General features: G+C 39.0%; 1 long non-coding RNA gene across 1 annotated transcript; it reads right to left on the reverse strand.

The window, feature by feature from the left end:
- Window positions 1–17466: 17466 nt before the first annotated feature.
- LOC145028888 (uncharacterized) lies at window positions 17467–19623 on the reverse strand. The gene is made up of 4 exons (XR_013676237.1): window positions 19027–19623; window positions 18604–18746; window positions 18200–18284; window positions 17467–17822 (listed from the first exon to the last, which is right to left on the reverse strand). It is a non-coding gene; the product is annotated as an uncharacterized LOC145028888 (long non-coding RNA).
- Window positions 19624–20039: the final 416 nt, after the last annotated feature.

Consider the following 20039-nt stretch of genomic DNA (forward strand, 5'->3'; position numbering starts at 1 on the left):
ATGGCCTTAATTTTGAAAGGATCCACGTGTATACCTTCTTCGCTAACCACATGGCCTAAAAATTCGACTCGCCGAATCCAAAATTCGCACTTCGAGAACTTTGCGTAGAGCTTCTCCGCTCACAATGTTTCTAAGATTTTATGGAGATGTTGACCATGCTCCTCCTTACTTTGAGAGTAGATGAGTATGTCATCAATGAAGACGATGACGAACTGATCCAAGTAAGGACGACACACCCTATTCATCAGATCCATGAATACTGCGGGCGCGTTCGTTAATCCGAATGGCATCACTACAAACTCGTAGTGCCCGTAACGAGTTCGGAAGGCTGTCTTGGGAACATCTTCCTCTAACACTCGTAGTTGGTGGTATCCGGATCGCAGATCTATCTTCGAGAAGTAGTTGGCTCCTTGAAGCTGATCAAATAAATCGTCAATGTGGGGCAAGGGATAACGATTTTTAATGGTAAGCTTGTTGAGTTCTCTATAGTCGATGCACATGCGAAACGATCCATCTTTCTTCTTAACGAACAAGACCGGTGCTCCCTATGGTGAGAAGCTTGGTCGAATGAATCCCTTCTTGAGAAGTTCGTTAAGTTGACTGGAAAGTTCCTGCATTTCAGCCGGTGCGAGACGATAAGGAGATTTGGCTACGGGCGTAGCCCCTGGCACTAAGTCGATTCTGAACTCGACTTGGCGTTGTGGTGGTAAACCGGGAAGTTCCTCTGGGAATATGTCGGGAAAGTCGCGTACTTCTGGGATTTTCTGGATGTCTATCTGTTCTTGGCTGGTATCGACGACGTGTGCGAGAAATGCATGGTACTCCTTCCGCAAACACTTTTGTGCTTGAATGCACGAAATGATGCGAAGGCTCGTACTAGGTTTGTCGCCGTAGATAATTAAAGTTTCGTTGTTAGGAAGGTTAAGACGAACTGCTTTTTCGAAGCACATAATGTCGGCACGCAGAAGACTCAACCAATCCATACCGATGATAACGTCGAAACATTTAATGGTAACTGGCATGAGATCTATCTTGAAAGTATGGCTATCTAAAGTTAAAGTACAACCTATGTATATGCAGTTTGTACTCTCTGATTTCCCGTTAGCCATTTCTACTGTGAATGAACTATCTAATGCACATGGTGTTTGTTTAAGCAGGTGTGCAAATTTGTGACTTACAAAACTTTTCTCGGCTCCACTATCGAAAAGTATGCAAGCATAAGAGTTATCGAGGAGGAACTTACCAGTAACTATCGTAGGATCAGCTACTGCTTCCTCGTGGCCTAGGGCCATAACTCTTCCCACTCCTCCAGCCATCCCTGCTTTAGGGCAGTTCCTCTTGTAATGGCCCACTTCGCAACATCCGTAGCAAGCTTGGCCTATACCGGCATTAGGAACTTGAGCAGCTTGAGCTGTTGGAGTTTTGCAGAAGCAGACGGTGTGTCCCTTCTTGTTGTAGTTAGAGCACTGCATCTCCCTGCAAGGTCCGTGGTGATGGAAGTTGCACTTGGTGCACTTCGGGAGAGTCCCAGCATATGTTTTTGCTGGTAAGAGGTTGGCAGGAGCAACAGGAGTTACTGTGGCGGCATTGATCGCCACAAGTTGTTGCTTATTGGAGGATCCTTGCGGAGCCCCTCTTTTCCTCTTATTCCACCCCTTCTTGGGGTAGTCGGGGTTGGACTTCTGTGGTACCGGTGTAGGGATTGATGTGATCTGGGGTTTCCTGTGATCGATGAGGAATTATGCTAGTTCCTTGGCGCTATCGAAGGTAATAGGCCTGGAAGCGATCACACTTGACTGGATCTGGGGTGACAGTCCCCAGATATACCTCTCGATCTTTTTCCTCTGGAGAGCAACCATGTTGGGGCATAAGTTTGCCAAATCACAAAACCTATTTGTGTAGGTAGTGATGTCGGATCCAACCATTTGTAGACCCCAGAATTCTTGCTCGATCTTTTGTATTTCACCTCGAGGACAGTATTCCTTCATCAGCATTTCTTTCAACTTTTCCCATCCGATGGAATACGCCACCACCAGCGTTACATAGTTAACATGGTTGTTCCACCATGTTAGTGCTCGGTCAAAGAAGGTACAAGCTGCGAACTTGACCTTGCTGCCCTCCTGACAGGCACAGATTTCAAAGACGGATGGTGCATTCCCGAGGATGTCCATGGCTTTCGCCGTGGTTTGAGGGTGGTGCACCTGTTCCTGACCCACTAGGGGCAGGAGCGTTGATTGCTGACACAGCAGCCGCAACTGCTGCTGTGAAAGTTGCCTGGAATATAGTGGCATCAAAAGGATTTGGTGTTTGAAGAGGTACAGGTGGTGGTGGAGGTGGTGGTATTGGTGCTTCGTTGTTTGGGTTCCTCCTAGGATTCCTGCGTGGCGGCATCTTTCACTATACGTTTAAAAGATGACGACATGGATAAGAATAAATGATAAATGACTGTGTCCCATGGGCTAAATCGCCATAGTCCAACAACAGAAAGAATAGCATGACTTAGATGAAGAAGATAGCATTTGGATAATAATTTCCATAAGATTAGACATCTGTCACTGGAATTACAGATGTAACTAGTTCGGGAAAAATGGCCTAGAAGTAGGCCTTACATCAACCAAGATGGAAAATTTTGACAGAATTAAGACTAGATAAAGACCTAACAGGTCTAAGGTTTATACAGATAGGAAATTAGACCAAAGTTTTACATAAACTAGGTTATATCCAAAAGGTGAGTCGAATGAGATTCTATCGGTGACGAGAACTACTAGGATGAGTCCTCGATCCCGACAGTAGACGTTCAATGTCACTTATACGCCTGTCTGACCTTGCTTGTTGAGCTTGAAGTTCTCTAACTTCAGCTCGGGTTTCAGCAAGTTCCCTTTGCAGATTTGCATTGCGGACCAGAGTCCTTTCATGAGCAGACTCTAGTTGGCGAATGTGGACAGTGTTAACATCGGAGTTGGCGTCAAATTCCAAAACTTGATTGATAGCCGCCTGAGCTATTATCGAGTTCCGAGACATCCTACGCACCATGATTGGTAGGATTCTATCAGCAGAACCTCCTTCGGTGAGGTTGTAGAAACTTCGGTCGCCATTGTAGGGAATGGGCTGACCTTGTTCCTGACTCCATTCAGTCAAGTTAATGGCCCACAAGGGTGTGGGTCCTTGAAACACAGGGCGAGGGTTCAGGTTTGGGTTTTGAGCAGCCGGGGGTAGGTTGTTGACTTCTGGCTCCGAGTCAGAACTATCGGAAAAGCCCTCAGCATGGTGATCATCCAAAGGGATTGGGTGATCATCTTCTGGCTCTGCCTCTAGCCAACCAGCATTGCCTTGGTTCGGAAAGTACGGATCGCCATGGTGAAATCCAGCCATCTTAATCTACGCGAGAAAAGGGATATAAGAAATAGCTAAAACAGACGAACTAACTAAGATAATTACAGTATGATCAAATACCCATATGGTATTTCTTTATGGTTGTGTTGTTAAGTTTTTAGACTTGTTGCCACATCACAACCATTCTTGGGCATATTCTAATCACTCCTCGGACCAGCATAGTTGATCAGGCTATGCCATTCCCAAGACTGACTATATATCCCCAGGCTTACTTGTGATATCCAACAATCGTAATACTTTTGTTCTTGTCGTTGTGACACTGATTTTAGTATGAATGCAGGCACGTATACTTTGTTAAATATTTTATTATTTAAAAGTATAACTCTGAGACAAAGTGTTTTAATCCCATGTATTTATAGTTAGTATATCTTTTATGGGTTGATATACTATATTCACTATAAACAATGCTCTGATACCAATCTGTCACACCCCAAAACCACGAACGGCGGAAACGTTCAGGGGTGGAGGACGTCATGTACAGTATCACAACAGTGTAATATAATAAATAAGCAACAACATCATCCATTGCATTATAAGTAAAGTTTTAATACATGTGTGTTCTTTCATTGTAGTAAGACACCAAAAATATACAATCAAAATAAAAGACGAGACTTGTCTGCTCCGTCTTCTCAAAACCTAGCCTCCGTACCTGTTTACTGGTGACCTGAGAATACAAGTCATTTTGAAAGCGAGTATCAGCTTTAAAGCTGGTGAATTCATAAGTATATAAGTGTCATTGCCTTGTTTGTGAAAATCTGTTATGAAGGCCATGTAAATCGTTAAATGAAAATGTTGAGGTAAGTATGAAATCCCTAGAAAAACCCTTATTTTCTATAAGTATGAAATGTAGTCTTCTACCAAGACCCGAATGTTCTGTACGTATGAAGGGTAGTCTTCTACCAAGACCCGAATGTTCTATTTGTAAAATGATAGTTTTTCCTTTATGTTGACTAGTACTAAAAGTACTTAATCTAACTCATCGTTTATGTGAATGTGTCACAAAATAAAGTAAACAGGAAAAATGTAATATTGTAAGTGTTGTCACTGGGTACTAGGACCAACAAAACATCGCATAAAGCGAAATGTATAACCTAATGAACATCCGAAGATTGTCCAATTGTCCTCTGTAGCAGCAGCAGGTGGGTGGAAGGGTTAGTCCCAAATCGATTTCCTAATATAAGTAGTAACCGTAGGCATCCGTAGATGTTCATTACTCACTGTTGCTTACAGATGAGTTTCGGAATGGTTAGTCCCGTACGTATATCCCGAGGTACAGTGGGATAGAGTCCTGTCTAGATATCCCGAGGTACAGTGGGATATGCAGGAAGATTTACACAGAAGTACTAATAAATTGTACACATAGTCCTAAGTACAAGTATCCAGGTAAGTGAATACAGGATAATGCACCTATGTGAAAGTGTTCCTGTATGGTATTCATGTACGTGTGTCCATGTGACAGGTAAGTATATGTAAACATATTCATGTATCAAGTAAACATCTGTAAGTACTCATGTATCAGGTAATGTACTAGTATAGACTCATGAATGAACTGACTCTTGTGTGACTCCTTGTAATAGAAGTAATGTTTGATATCTTCCCATTATCCCTATGATAATCTACTGAAATATAACTAGTTGATCATGTAAGTTTACACACTCTTACTACTCAAGGGTGTGAGAAACTAAATGCAAGGTGCAAACTATAACATCAATACATATATAAGAATATAAGTGTATATGCATAGTTTAGTTTAAGAATGTAAAATGGTTTTGTAAGACATCTTATGGGTTTTGAACAATAAATAACAATGACTTGATGTCATTTGAATAAACATTTCAAAGGTAAAACATTTGGTAACAATGTGCTTTTAAGATGTAAAACCATTTCATGCATCACATTTTGTAGCATGTGAAATCTGTTAACTGACAAACACAGTTATAAAATACATATCAATGATTTAATAACATGTTTGTTTCTACTTGTATCCCCCCCCCCCCATTAAAGCATTTAAAATCATTTAAAACATTGATTAGGGGTATGAACTCACCTGTAGTTGGTGATTGGAATGAACTGAACGGTATCGGATTGCTAGGTGTCAAGCGAGGACTTGTGCACACACTACGATCCTAATGAACATATAATCACACATATATGCACTCAATTAGACTTAAAAGACTAATTGATAACGTTTAAGACATCCTAGACATAGATAACACTTTATATAAGTGTTTTAAGCCGTAAGGACTTCATCTAAGCAATTGTGGGACAGGGTACTTGTGTTTAGGGTTTCCAAAGAACCCTATATGAGAGTTTACTCTCCTTAAACCATCACACATGGAGTTTACGGTTGTAAACTGTTGAGTTTACGGCCGTAAACTCCCAAACATGTGTGTTTGGTGTGTTTTGAAGTCCAAAATGCTTTCTAGAATTATTCTAACCTAATGGCTATGTTCTTGGAAGGGTTTAAGGCCTAGAAGTACTCCAAATAGGATTTTACGGCCTCAAGGACATTTCCCCTTGGAGTTTACGGCCGTAAACTCCCTTGGGGTGATTCCTTAATTGCTTTCAAGCCTCTTGTACTAGTGGGATGTGTTCTAGACTTTTAGTCTTAGCATATGAAGGCATTAGGCACACCTTAGTGCCCTTTTTAGGAGTTTACGGCCCAAGAACCATGTCTTGGCCGTAAACTCACTTGGTTAGGTGATTTTGGTGTGGTTTGGTCCTTCCATTTAGTGGGTACATTTTCTTGTAAAGGTCTAGGCCCTTAGGTGTCATGAAAACACCCTTTGTGATCATTTACATGGAGTTTACGGCCTAGGAGAGTTCTGGGCCGTAAACTCACTTTCATTTGTGTCATTTGATGTGTTTAAGACCTTAAGCTACTTGGGAGAATAACCTAGATGTAAGCCTTAAAGTCCTTAAGTCCTCAAATCACTATTTAGGGCTAGGAAATGGAGTTTACGGCCTAAGAGAGTTCTAGGCCGTAAACTCCCAATCTTGGGTGGTTTTGTGTGTGTTTTCATGTCTCTAACATGTATATCTAATGTTCTAAGGCCTTATTTTAGCACCAATGTCAGTTTTGGCTTTGTTTCGGGAGTTTACCGCCCAAGAACACCTTGGGGAGTAAACTCCTAGATCTCATGATTTAGCCATCTAAATCATGTTTTAAGCATCTAATATGTATTCTAACACTACTAGAAAGAGTTACTCACAATCTGGGATAAAAACCCGAAGATCTGTCAGAGAGAAAATGGCTTTTCTCTAGCTGGAATTGTGAATAATGAATTAATTTAATTCAGAAAATTATTTATAGTCCTGAAATATTTTGACAGAAAATATTTTTATTCTCGAACTTGGACTGTAACATTATGAAACTTGAAATGTTCAAATTTCAAAAACCCAGGAGCATCCACTCTCTTGATATCTCCTAAAGTGTAAACCCTAATGTACACTAACTTGTTTGGAAAAGTCTGAAAATCACTGAAATTGGACTGACTTCTATTGAATAGATATTGTTCGTACAAATGGAAATTTCGGGTTGTCACAAGACGGTGGCTGATTCGACTTGTGAATCAGAGTATATAGCAGCGAGTGAAGCAACGAAGGAGGCGATATGGCTGAAGAACTTCATCGGAGACCTGGGAGTTGTACCAGCTGTTAAGGAGCCTATGGAGATTTTCTATGACAGCAATAGTGCGGTTGCCTTAGCCAAGGAACCAAGAGGACATGGCAGATCCTGACACATTGACAGAAAATATCACTTCGTAAGACACAAGATTGAAGAAGGACTCCTCGTGGCAAAGAGGGTATCGTCAGATGAGAATCCTGCAGATCCCCTTATGAAGGGACTGACGAGGGTTAAGCATTTGCAGCATGCGAGGCGCATCGGGCTGAGGGATGATATTAGTTTTACAGATTAGATAGCCTTTTCTGAAACTTGTAAAATGTAATCGACGTTTGATGATGAATAAAATTTGTGATTTATTTATGAGTAAAGTGTTACTATCATTGTCAATTATTTACTATTGTTTCAGTTTTGAATGTTTTGACTTCCAGAATAATTAATTTATTCAAACCTCCACAATCGGTCATACGTCGGAAGTAGGTATGAATCAAGATTGTCATGAATTGGGTTTGTAAATGGCTAAAGGTGTTTAGACATGGCAATGGTTGCTACAACGTTCATGAGTACTCATAATTTATGAGTATTGGAATAAACCCACGCTCACTTGTATCACTTCATGGAATTTATCTCGAGTGATCGTGAGACGATAATATCATATAAGTCTTCAAACCTAGAGATATGAGTTGTTACCTATGAGTTGGTTGTGCATTGATTGCACGTAAACGCATAAGTAACTTGTTGTTATAAAACGTGTCTTTGTGTACAGTTCAACAAGTAGTAGAACAAGCATATGAGTCGAAGTTTATCTGTTCCTTCTAGAAATAGAAGCGATATCTGGGCCCCTCGATGATTTTGTGTTGACCCATGTACCGGGCCCGGTTAGAACTAAATTGATGTGTTCAGTTAAGTTCTTTGTCAAACAAATCGGAAATCGAGAAACAACTGCCAGACAATAAGCAAGACATAGTTCCATGTGTTTGTCCGGCTGATATCATAAGAATAGAGGATTATATGATCACTTATCTTAAAATGGCACTTCATAGTTCAACAGAGTTTTCGAGAGCTACGATTGCTGGTTGGTTCCTGAAGTAATATAGGCAAATACAGTTATTAGACTTATCCAAGTGAGAGTCTGTTGGATAAGGTGTCTAAGCCCATAACTTATTTGGTATATACTTGACCCGACCCGGCATGGTCCATTTGGGTTGCACTTCACCCGAACTGTTTATGGATAATTTTATGGGAGTTATACACATATGTTTATTAATATATTGTAAGTTATAATATATTAATATGAAGTTATTTATTTAGTCTTAGTCTTAAATTAATTATGAATTAATTTGAGATGAAAAGGAAGACTAATTAAATTGTGGGCTATTGGTTTTATATGGTGTGGGCTAACACTCATTTGTTAATGGGCTAGGCTTATATGGAAGTCCATGGATGATCCATGGAGCTTTTAACCCATGGATCCTTGGAAAGGGAAAGGTCATGGGTTATTAGGGTTTCACCCTAACCATGCACACTATATAAGCATGCTTATGTTGCATGAAATAGCCACTAGTGTGTGTGTTTGTGTGTGGCCGAATTTCTAAGTGTGTATACACTCTCTCAAAGTTTTCCATGTGTTTGTGGTGATTTGTGATTTCTATTTGAGGCATTCATACTATTGGTGCTTGGCTCTCAAACTCCAAGGAATCAAACTCATCAAAAGGTATGTAATCTCATCTAATTCTTTTATGTTTAAAAGTACCCCATGCCATGTTAGATAGGCTATGAACCTTGGAAAATTATTATTTTGCATGTATTTAGACAAACATAGATCCAAGGTTTATTATGGTTGCATGCACACTTAGGAAGTGTTAGATTGCTCAAAACCCAACAAATGCTCCCTGCAACTGATCAAACAAATCATCGATCCTTGGCAACGGGTAACGGTTCTTGACCGTTAGCTTATTCAGCTCACGATAATCGATGCACATCCGGAGCGAGCCATCCTTCTTCTTGAAAAAAAAAAGGATAGGCGCTCCCCATGGCGAACTGCTCGGCCGGATAAACCCCTTCCCCAGCAGCTCCTGAAGCTGAGAGGATAACTCCTGCATCTCCGGTGGCGCAAGGCGATACGACACCTTGGCGATAGGCGCAGCTCCCGGAATCAACTCAATACCGAACTCTACCTGCCTCTCCGGAGGCACACCTGACAACTCCTCTGGGAACACATCTGGAAACTCACGCACTATCGGGACCTCATCAGCTGACTTCGGTCTCTCTGAATCAACCCTCACATCCATCACATATGCCACAAAACCCCTACAGCCCTGCTGTATACTCTGACTTGCTCTGGCGGCCGAACGAAATGCTGAACCCGTACGTGTACCCTCGTCGTACACTGTAAGGACTCCCCCACTAGGGTCTCGAATCGTCACCAATTGACACTCGTAGTCTATCACAGCTCCATATCGGCTCAACCAATCCGTACCCACTATGACACACACATCTCCCATCGCAATCGGAATCAAATCTATCGGAAACTCCACCCCGAAGATCTCAAGGACACATCCTCGAATCACATCCGAAGCATACACTGCTCGCTCATCAGCTATGGAAACTCACAGAGGTTGATCCAATGCCTCTCGATGGACACTCATATACCGACTAAATGCTACGGAAACAAACGACCGACTCGCACCCGAGTCAAATAATACCAATGCAGGCACAGAACTCACAAGAAAAGTATCAGCCACAACATTGGGCGCCGCGCGGACCTCCTCCGCGGTCAACTGAAATGCTCTCCCACGAGCCCTCGAGGCCTTGGCCTTCACTGGCTGAACCTCGGTAGCCCTATCAGCAGGCGCAGATCCCTGCGTTGATCCCTAAAGAAGTTGCAGGCACTCGGCCTTCTGATGGCCGATCTGGTTGCAATGAAAGCAAACCGAGAATCCCTTGGGGCAATCCCTCGCGATATGCCCCTCCTTCCCACACTTGTAGCATACCCCAGCCCTGCACGACCCCCTCGTGGCTCTTACCGCACTTCCCACAAGTGCAGCCCTTCGCGCCTCCAGATCTCGAATCAGCGGGTCTAGCCCATTTGGCTGCCGGCTGAGACTGAGTCGGCTGCCGATCCATCCTCTGAGACTTGGCCTCCTCCCTGGCCTGAGTCTCCAGCTCGATCTCCCTCTTCCGGGCATTTTCCTGGAGCTCAGCAAATGTCCGGTAAGTCGAGTTCGCCACGAACTCCCGAATATCTCTCCTCAGAACACCCAGATAACGGCTCATACGAGCCTGCTCAGGGCAAAACATCTCCCTCTCATAGAACTTTCTGGTGATGACTGTTACAGACTTAGTACCCTGCTTGAGGGTCAAGAACTCCTGGATCAACCGTTCCCTCTCCACCGGGGGAACATACTCCTCCTGGAACATAGCGGTGAACCTCTCCCAGGTCACCTCAGAAGTCTCAGCCAAAGTAAAGTTCGCCGTCACGAACTTCCACCAATCCTTCGCTCCCAAGCGGAGCTGGTTCAAGGCGAACCGAACCCTCAAGTGCTCTGGACAAGAGCACGTATAGAAACATCCCTCGATGTTAGAGATGCATCTCATAGCGGCAATTGAGTCCTGCGTCCTACCGAACTCTGGTGGCTTCATGTTGCTAAACTCCCGGAACAACAACGAGTCACCTCCCTGAGGTCTGGCAGCATCAGTAGCTACAGCTGCAGAAGCCTCAGTCAATGCTGCGTACCGCTCATCAAAAGTCTCAATCAATGTGGTCTTGATGTCCCCAAACATCTCAGGAATCTCAGCCCGGATGGCAGTAGCCACCTCCTTATGAATCAACCGACGGATCTCCTCGTCGCTGACACCACTGATCTCAGGTGTGTGTCGAGTCCCAACCATGATGCCTCTGAAATACAACAAAAATTATCAGATATTCGTTCGAACATGCTCATACTCGTTGACGTAACCCTACTTGTCCTCCGTCATTCAAAAGATTCTTACTTGAAATGCCCACTGATCCGATGTCTTCAGTAGTACGGGCCCAATATTACTAACCACATCGCATCAGCATTCACTTCAAGTCCTCCTCCTTGGATCTTGGATTACAAGTACTCTATTCTCACGACCTCCTAACTGCTATCTACTCGCCCTCAAAGCATCTCAGCAGCAGAAAACTCCTAGGCTAAGGTATCATAAATCAGGCCACTCTAGTCCTAATATGTATACTTAGCCTACTCTAGCATGCATAATGTAACATATCTCATAATACATAAAGTAAGGGTACTTTTGGGGAATTCGTCGTTCGGGCGCTGGCTGATCGTACACACGGCTCTGCTCTGTTTGTCTCAAAACTCTTTTACTCTTTTCAAAAAAAATTTACTTCATTATCAAAATTTTCCTCAATTCCTCAGTTTGAGTTCAGATACGCCCGAAGATGCATCTGAATCCCTCAAACCAAGGCTATGATACCAACTTGTAACAACGTAAATTTTCAAAATAATTTTTCATTTTTAAAACATTCATTCATTCATAAAATAATGTTAAACACATTGTATCAAACGTTATTGTCACAAAACATCTCCCCAGAATCTCTATATAAAAAAAACTCCAATGCGTGTGTGTGTACGAATCATGTCGGCGCCTTCCCGCGCTCATCACTAGTACCTGAAACACATAACACAACAACTGTAAGCATAAATGCTTAGTGAGTTCCCCAAAATACCACATACAACATATACGCCACTTGAGGCTATAATACGACCCTCCGGTCGATGTGTCTTAGCGGGACCCTCCAGTCCCATAGCTCGTTGGACCCTCTGGTCCGGTCATAGCTCATTGGACCCTCTGGTCCGGTCTATATCATCATACAACATACAATATCACATAGCACATAATCTCACACATAACACATAAGACCCTCTGGTCATCGCATAGTACCACTCTAGGTAATGTATAGTGAGAAGACTCACCTCGCGGTCTCGATAAGTATCTGTCTCGGAAGAAATGTGATCTAGCCTCCGCCTAATCACACAAAGTAATACTCTCATAAATACAACTGAACTCAACCCTAAAAGTCAACAAGGTCAACGGTCAAACTTTGACCCGACTCGTCGAGTGCACTAGGGCAACTCGGCGAGTCCATACGTGTCCACTGACTCTCTTAATCCTTCTCTTGGCACGTCGAGTTCTTCCCCTGACTCGACGAGTTCCACCTGGCATGAATCGAGGGGCCACCCCGACTCAACTCGTCGAGTCTCAAGAACAACTCGGCGAGTTCCACTTGAACTCAGTCCCCCCGACTCTCCCTGACTCACTGAGTTATACCCCAACTCAGCAAGTCCACTCACTGAGTGATTAACGGGCAATCTTCATACTACTCGCCGAGTCTGTTCTTTGGACTCGGCGAATTTATGCCATGAACAAACTCTATACAGCTCCTGAGGTCAGATCTGTTCCATACAATCATAGATCTGGCCTCCCCAAGCATGCTAATCATGTAAAGTTCGGACCTTGACACACATATAATATAAAAATGGTCCATAATGGTGATTTAGCCCCAAAAATGATATTCTAAGCTCATGACTTCCAAAATGGCTCATAAAGCTCCAAGGGTTTAGGTCTCTGGTCCTCTTTGAGTCCAGATCCAAAGCACAAACTCGAAAAGGGGACTAAATACTCTACATACTCTTCTTCTAAAGGGTTTAAAAACCCTAACTCTATGAATCAACACTCAAAACTGGAGAGGGTCCGAAGGAATACCTTAATATGAAGCCTTTGATCCCTGAAGACACTAGATTTGCACTCCCTTCAGCCTTCTCTTGCCTTGGACACCTTCTCCTTCAAATTTCACCAACAAAAACTCAAGATTGCCTCTCTTTTCCTCACAAACGCTCTAGATCTCTTTAGGGTTTCTCTCTGTGGGTTGGTGGCCGCAAATGACGGTCATAAGGCCCTTTAAATAGGTCTCAAACCCTGGAAATTAGGGTTTCATTAAACAGCGTGGACTCGCCGAGTCCACCCATGAACTCGCCGAGTCCTGCTGTGAACTCGCATACAAATCCGCGACCCTACTCGGCGAGTCTAGACGCCAACTCGCCGAGTCCCCCCACAAAACTCAAAAAAATAAAGGAACAAATATCATACCTGGGAATCCGGGTGTTACAGCGACACTAGTGGTGCTTGCTTCCAAGAGTCTTTCAAGAAGGTTTTGATTAGTTATTTACTACAATAACTAAAAGGTAAGTAAACCCTACTTTTGTTTTGTTAAATTCGAAATTAGCCTAGGGTTTATAAAGTTTTGTTGTTAAATTGAATATTACTTCAATAGAGTTATGACATAGATCCTTAGGTTGCATGTACCCTTAAGTGTTAATGATTTATCCGCGTTAGTGCATGTAAAATCCATCATCAATTACTTCCGGTTTGAAGGGGAAGAGTTTGGGATGATTACAGTGCACACACCACATCGTTTTGTCTTTTATATTACTTTGATGTATTTAGATGTTATTGATACACTTTGATTCACCATGGTTTCTATGATGTTGTTTTGGATATTGGTTTTATTAATTTAAAAATCACAATTTTTAGTCTTAATTTTTTTTGATGTTACAATTTTTGTACCTTCGGCATTGGACACATTAATTACGATGAGACAGGGACATGTTCTGTTTTTCCTCATCTCATTTCCCCACATGAACGAAGTATAAAAGCAAACCAACTCTTCCATGAATAGGTATGCTATGGCAACCATATTTCACTTATAATTCGATAACAATCACCCATATCTTGCATCTGACTTAAGCATCAGAGCGTTCTCCTGCGCTAAGCACCTGGTGAACGCCTAACATTAGTCTATTTTCTCTGGTCGACGAGACTACATACGATCGAGTCTTACGTTGCTTATCGATATCATTCCCCTGACAATCTAGATTCACCAAGAACATATTAGAAAATCCCTATCTTTAAATATACATTATAAACATAAAATTACCCACAGTTTGTCTTTAAAACATAGCGGTTTGCGGTGGTTTGACCATCGAACTCTGACCAATTTTTACCAGTTGTTACACTCTACTTTGGGTCTCTCCTATAATCTTCACTAACTTCCAAGCCTCTCCTTTAAGAATCAAAGTCTACACAGGTTGTTATTTTTTTCATTCTATGTTTGCTTTAATCTTTATATGAATGCAAAAGGATTCTTGTTGGGTTAAAATGGTTTTAAGTTTATTCATATTATAAAGATTCTGTTGTTGCTTTTTAGGTCTTTTAGAAAAACGTTTTTAATAAAAGCCTACAAAAACATGATAATGTTTGGTGGAATCAACGAAGCATTGTGGTTTGTGCATAAACATGGTCTTATGATGGTCACCATATAAGAAGGTTTTTTTACGTCGAGTTGGTGTAAAGGCCATGATCATGAGATGGAAATATCTTACACACCATGTTTCCTTACATTTCTATGCTCTAACTGTAAATGGAAGTATATTCCTTAATTCACATCCCTATTCTAATAAATAAATAGATTTATTCTCCTATTAGCAAATATCATTATATTAGACTTCCTCATTAATATTATATGTCTCATATAATGCCACTTGTCAACATATTAAATTATTAATTATGCATTTCAACTTTCAAAATTTAAAATTTCCACCCTAATTGCATTAAATTTTAAATTTCAAATTTTAAACTTTTTCACTTTAATTATATTAAATTAATAACATTAGATTAAAAATAAAATAAAATTTATACAAGTTATAAGATGATATAACTTCACATATTTATTTAAAGCAACGATAATAATTTTATATAACTAAAAAATATCTTTTAAGTAATAATTTATTTAAAATAATTGATTAATAATTTTGATTTTTTAATACGAAAGTTTAATTAATTTTATCACCTTGGTTTCTAAGGGTTATAAACTAGTGTGCAAATATATAAAGAGATGAATGGCAAGTTAATGGGTAGCTTCTTCTTCTTACTATTTTCTCACTAAAAGCCAAGAGCTATATGCTCTATATTATTCTTTTTTTTTTTTTTTTTGCATTGTGTAGATTAGAGTTTAAGTCTTTATAAGTGTTTCTCCTTAAAGCTAATTTGCTATTAGTTCTTAATGGCTTAAGAAGTACTTAATACAAGAGAAGACTAGGATCTTTGGTGGCTAACACTCGCTTGGTGGATACATATATATGAGCTCTACTTTGGGTCTCTCTTGCAATCTTCATCAACTTCCAAGTCTCTCCTTGAAGAATCAAAGTCTACATATGTTGTTATTTATTTCAATCAATGTTTGGTTTAATCTTTATATGTATGCAAAAAGATCCTTGTTGGGTTAAAATGGTTTAAGTTTTTTCAAATTATAAAGCTTTTGTTGTTTTTAGCGATTTTTAGAAACATATTTTTTTTAAAAAAAAAAACCCAACAAAAACATAATAAAGTTTGGTGGAATCTAGGGATGTCAAAAAGTCCTGTGAGACCCCGATCCCGTGGGGACCCCGTCCCGTATGGGGACATTTGTTGAAAAAACTCGGAGACGGGAGCGGGGGCGGGGGCAAGTTTTACCCCCGTTTTAATTTCGGGGGTAGGGTGAGAGTTGGTAGTCCTGTCCCGAAATCCCCGTGGGGGCCCCGTTAATAAATTATATAAATTGACATATATTAATTATATAAATATAATAAATAATAAAATGATTTTTACGTACAAAAATTCAACAAAAAAACATGTTTTTAAGTTGTTTGTAACATGTAAAATTATGTTATAAGTATCTATTTGTTACCCTAAAATAGTTTCTTTTAGCCTAAACAAGAACTTCTTTTAAGCCCAAATAAGGTAGCCCAAAAATCAATCAGAGGCGGGGGCAGGGGTGGGGAAACGGAAAAATTTTGGGGGCGGGGACGGGGTATGCAATCCCCATCCTGTTTGCGCCCGTTGACATCCTGGAATCGACTAAGCCGGGTGGTTTGTGCGTGAAGATGGTCTATGATGGTCACCATATAAGAAGGTTTTTTACTACAAGTCGGGTTTTGTACCATGTTGCATGTTGCATCTTACGTGATGTTAGCTTAAAAATGTTTTTTTTAAATATCAATTCAGTATCTTTTACATATTTCTTACATGAAGTTAATCCATTGTTATTTAAAAAAATGTGAGGGAGAATGACAGAAATCCTCACTTATTCGATAATTTATGATTGATTCGTCGCTCTGAATTCCATTGATAATACTTTCGCTCTCTTATACTTCTTATTTCTTTACAAAACCTCTTAAAAATATTGTGTTCTTCATACTCCCTCTAAACTTTTAACAATTGAAATCTAAAGTAGATAGGGTGTTTATGGTGTCTTTAAGATTGACTTATTAGATAAGAAGTTTTACTTGGAGGTACTCGAAAGAACTAAATGATGTTCTTAATTTGGTGTTATGTGGGATAAAATATTATGAATATATATATATATATATATATATATATATATATATATATATATATATATATATATATATATATATATATATATATATACACTAGTGGTGGACCCGCGCAAAGCGGCGGGGACACATAACTTCTTTCGGCGATATGTTTCGTTTACAAAAATGTTACTATGTTCCAATTAAAACAATAGAATCTAACTTTGGTATTTATTGTGACATGATACAACAAATAACCGATAAAAAAAACAGGTCAAGGTGGCACAGAAAATAAAATGTTTAAGTCGTTCAAACAAACATAATAGTATAATTATATAAGAATACACAAAATATGAAAATGTGTAATAACACATGATTGGTTATACATTTTAATCAAAACTTTGTTATACACCATATTTTCTGTATAAACTCTTATTACCTTTTAAATTTTCGTTAGGCTTTACGAACATTTTTGTATTGCCACATGAGACTCCTTCTAGACAATGCAACATAAAATTGTCAATGCGAGAATATTAAGTCTCATTTAGAGTGGTTTTAGATAGCTAGAGAACATTTGCATCTTAAAAAAAACACATCATTAACCTTTTTAACACAAAATATTTCATTTCAATATTTGAAAAGCCAAAGAAATTGAAATTCCATTTTAAGATTCATATATTACGACTTGTTTTGAAAGTCAAAATAAACCAAAACTGCCAATGTAACTTAAAACTATTATTCAAGTAATCAATTTCCAGTCATAATTAAAAATATAAGTACGTTTATTTAAATGCTTGCACTTAATCATCAAATTTATTATTTGAATGCTTTCATTTATTGTCGTCAACATATTATGGTCTTTTTCATATAGTTGTTAACAAATGAGACATGTATGTGTGTTGGTATAGAAAACAATATTTTGTTATTAGTTATCTTTCGGCAATTGGTTTATTTTTACATGGGACGACGATTATTTTATTTTCACGGATAGGCCTTAGGAAGATTTGGGTTCTAAAGGTGGTGTGTACATCATTTTATTATTAAATCATCTAAACGGCTAACTTTAAAATGTATATTTACTATAGTTACAAAAAGAATATAATATTTGATGGTGATAAAGACATATCTACATTATTAGTCACTAACGTGTTTTATCGTAAATATAAATAATCTAAAAATTATGCTTACATCTACAATGTCATTTTGCTTGGAAACTCCGCAAAATCAAGAACACCAACAATTTCGTTTTTCAGATGACCAAATAACCATTTAATTTATAAATTGGTTTTTTGAAATAACCAAAAAATCGCAAGTAGTAGCCCCCGTGCATATTCTCATAATAAGAGCTTACCATTCTCGCAATTCCTCCACCAGATAACTAAAAGATTTGATGCCATCGAGTTAACCTGAAACAAATTATCATTATAAAAAGCCATTAGAAACAAATCATTATTAAAATAAGTCATAAAAACAAAAACAAAATCATAACACAAGTCAAACTCCAAAAAAGCGACGAAATCAATTTTATTTTAGGGTTTTCATGTATTAGTTGATCATTACTAATAGATGTATTCAAACAATATAGATCAAAACATAAGAGATTATATATGGTTATATTAAGCATAATGTATTTATGATTCTACAAACAGATCTAGACACAACAAAAACAATCTGATCAAAACATAAAAATTACAAAATCTCAACACAGGCCAAACAAAAAGCTATCTAGGAATTTTTTAAGAAATTATGCTTAAAGAGTAGATGTAGAACAAATGCAACTCACTTTTCAAGAGTTTTTTCATGTACACACTTTCCAAGAACTTCATCAGATCAGAGCATCCCTAGTGCAGGAAATTAGACCTGCTCACCTATATAAATAAAACCAAAGATTTTACAAAGATGGATAAGCAATTTCATTTGTTCCTTATTAGAAAGTTGCACTATTATCTATTCAAAAAGACAAATAAATTCAAATAAATCTTATCAATACGAGAACAACTGGCCAAGAAATCTTATAGCATAAACCGCTTAATATGTTACATGGTGCTTGCTGATTTTAGGTGTTCAGAAAGCACTTGATGAACCCAAAGTGATAGGCTACAAAATACTAAACCACAAACATGGCCAAAACACGACAAATGAGTAAAGCTAATGCAAATATATTTAAAAAAAAAATTACGGTATTACCTTTTAAAAGTAGGGTGGAAATTAGCCAGAGCTCAGCCTTCATCCGCAGCAAATTCCCAAACTCACCAAGACGCCCTCTAGGTCGATCATATTATTCATCCGTATCACAAAATCTAAGCATCTCCTTCAAACCTTGGTGACCACTACAATCATAAACACGACCAATATAAAAAATAGTTAGATTATGCACACTAAACAAACACACAAATACACATAGAGGCATCCTTATTTTACCCTACAAAAACTAAACATGACTTTAATCTTCTTAGTTTGAACCCAATATCAACAATATTCTATTAATCTGAAGACAAAAAATGCAAAGCAGTCAAGATTGAGAGAGGGGGTAAGGGTGTAACAGTAGCAACAATAATAAGGTTTCTTAGAAGGCTTAGAAAGAAGAGGCAGAGGAGTAACATCTATAACCTGAAACTATTGTAGGGTGGGAATTGTTTTGATCCTCATTTTTAAACCCGAGAGTGACTCAGCTCCCGAGGTAAGCAAAGGAGAAAGCGGAGTAGGAATCGTTGATTTGCGTAATCGGTTAAACATCGATTCATGATTTCTTTTGGTTTCTTGTAATCAGAATCATCATGGTCTGAGTTTAGGGTTTTAGATGGACCTCGGTGTGCGCTTGTAACCGAACTTAGATGGTGGAAAATAGAGGCAGTGACTAATTCGGTAGCTGTATGATTCTGTGATGGTGGTGCGTTTATGCGTTAGTGGAGACGACGAGGGTGATTTTTTGGTGTGTTTGCAGACAGATAGAAATAGAGACGATGAGTGGTGGCAGAGGATGGAATTGGTGCAGGGGATGAGATGGTTTGGCGGGTTTTAACGGTGGCTGATGGAGGTGATTAAAGTGGTGGCAGGAGGCGGCGTTAACGGTGAAGGTGGATATCTACGACTTGATTGAAGAATAGCAGATGAATGGTGACAGCGTAGGGTTTTGTGAAAGGAACATGGTCTCAAGAAGTGAGAGAGGACACGGTTAGATTTATAGATATTAATTCAAACTTTCAAAAAAAAAAGCTGGGGAAGTGGTTGATATAAACGACATGATAAAGTAACCAGAGACTCCTATTTTATATGGATTAAATAAGACAGATTTAAAACCGATTAGAGATAAGATTTGATTAGTAGGGTATATTATGTATCCTATGTATCGTATACTTGTCCGTAGTGTATTGTTATTTGGATATTTAAAAAAAATATTATTATTTTATTCATATGGATTGTACTTTATGTTTATAGACTTGGACGTCTTAAAAAATATTATTATTATATTCAATCTATTTATAGAAATAGTGAGATTTCTTTTATAAGATAGTATATATATATACTAGGTTAAAACCCGTGGAACCCACGGGTGTTGATTTTGAATTGAATTTAAAAATTAATTATTTAATAAAATAATATTTCATTAATTTTGATAACTT

This window comes from Lactuca saligna, chromosome 2 (assembly GCF_052625555.1).
Source record: "Lactuca saligna cultivar CGN05327 chromosome 2, ASM5262555v1, whole genome shotgun sequence".
NCBI classification, from domain to species: domain Eukaryota; kingdom Viridiplantae; phylum Streptophyta; class Magnoliopsida; order Asterales; family Asteraceae; genus Lactuca; species Lactuca saligna.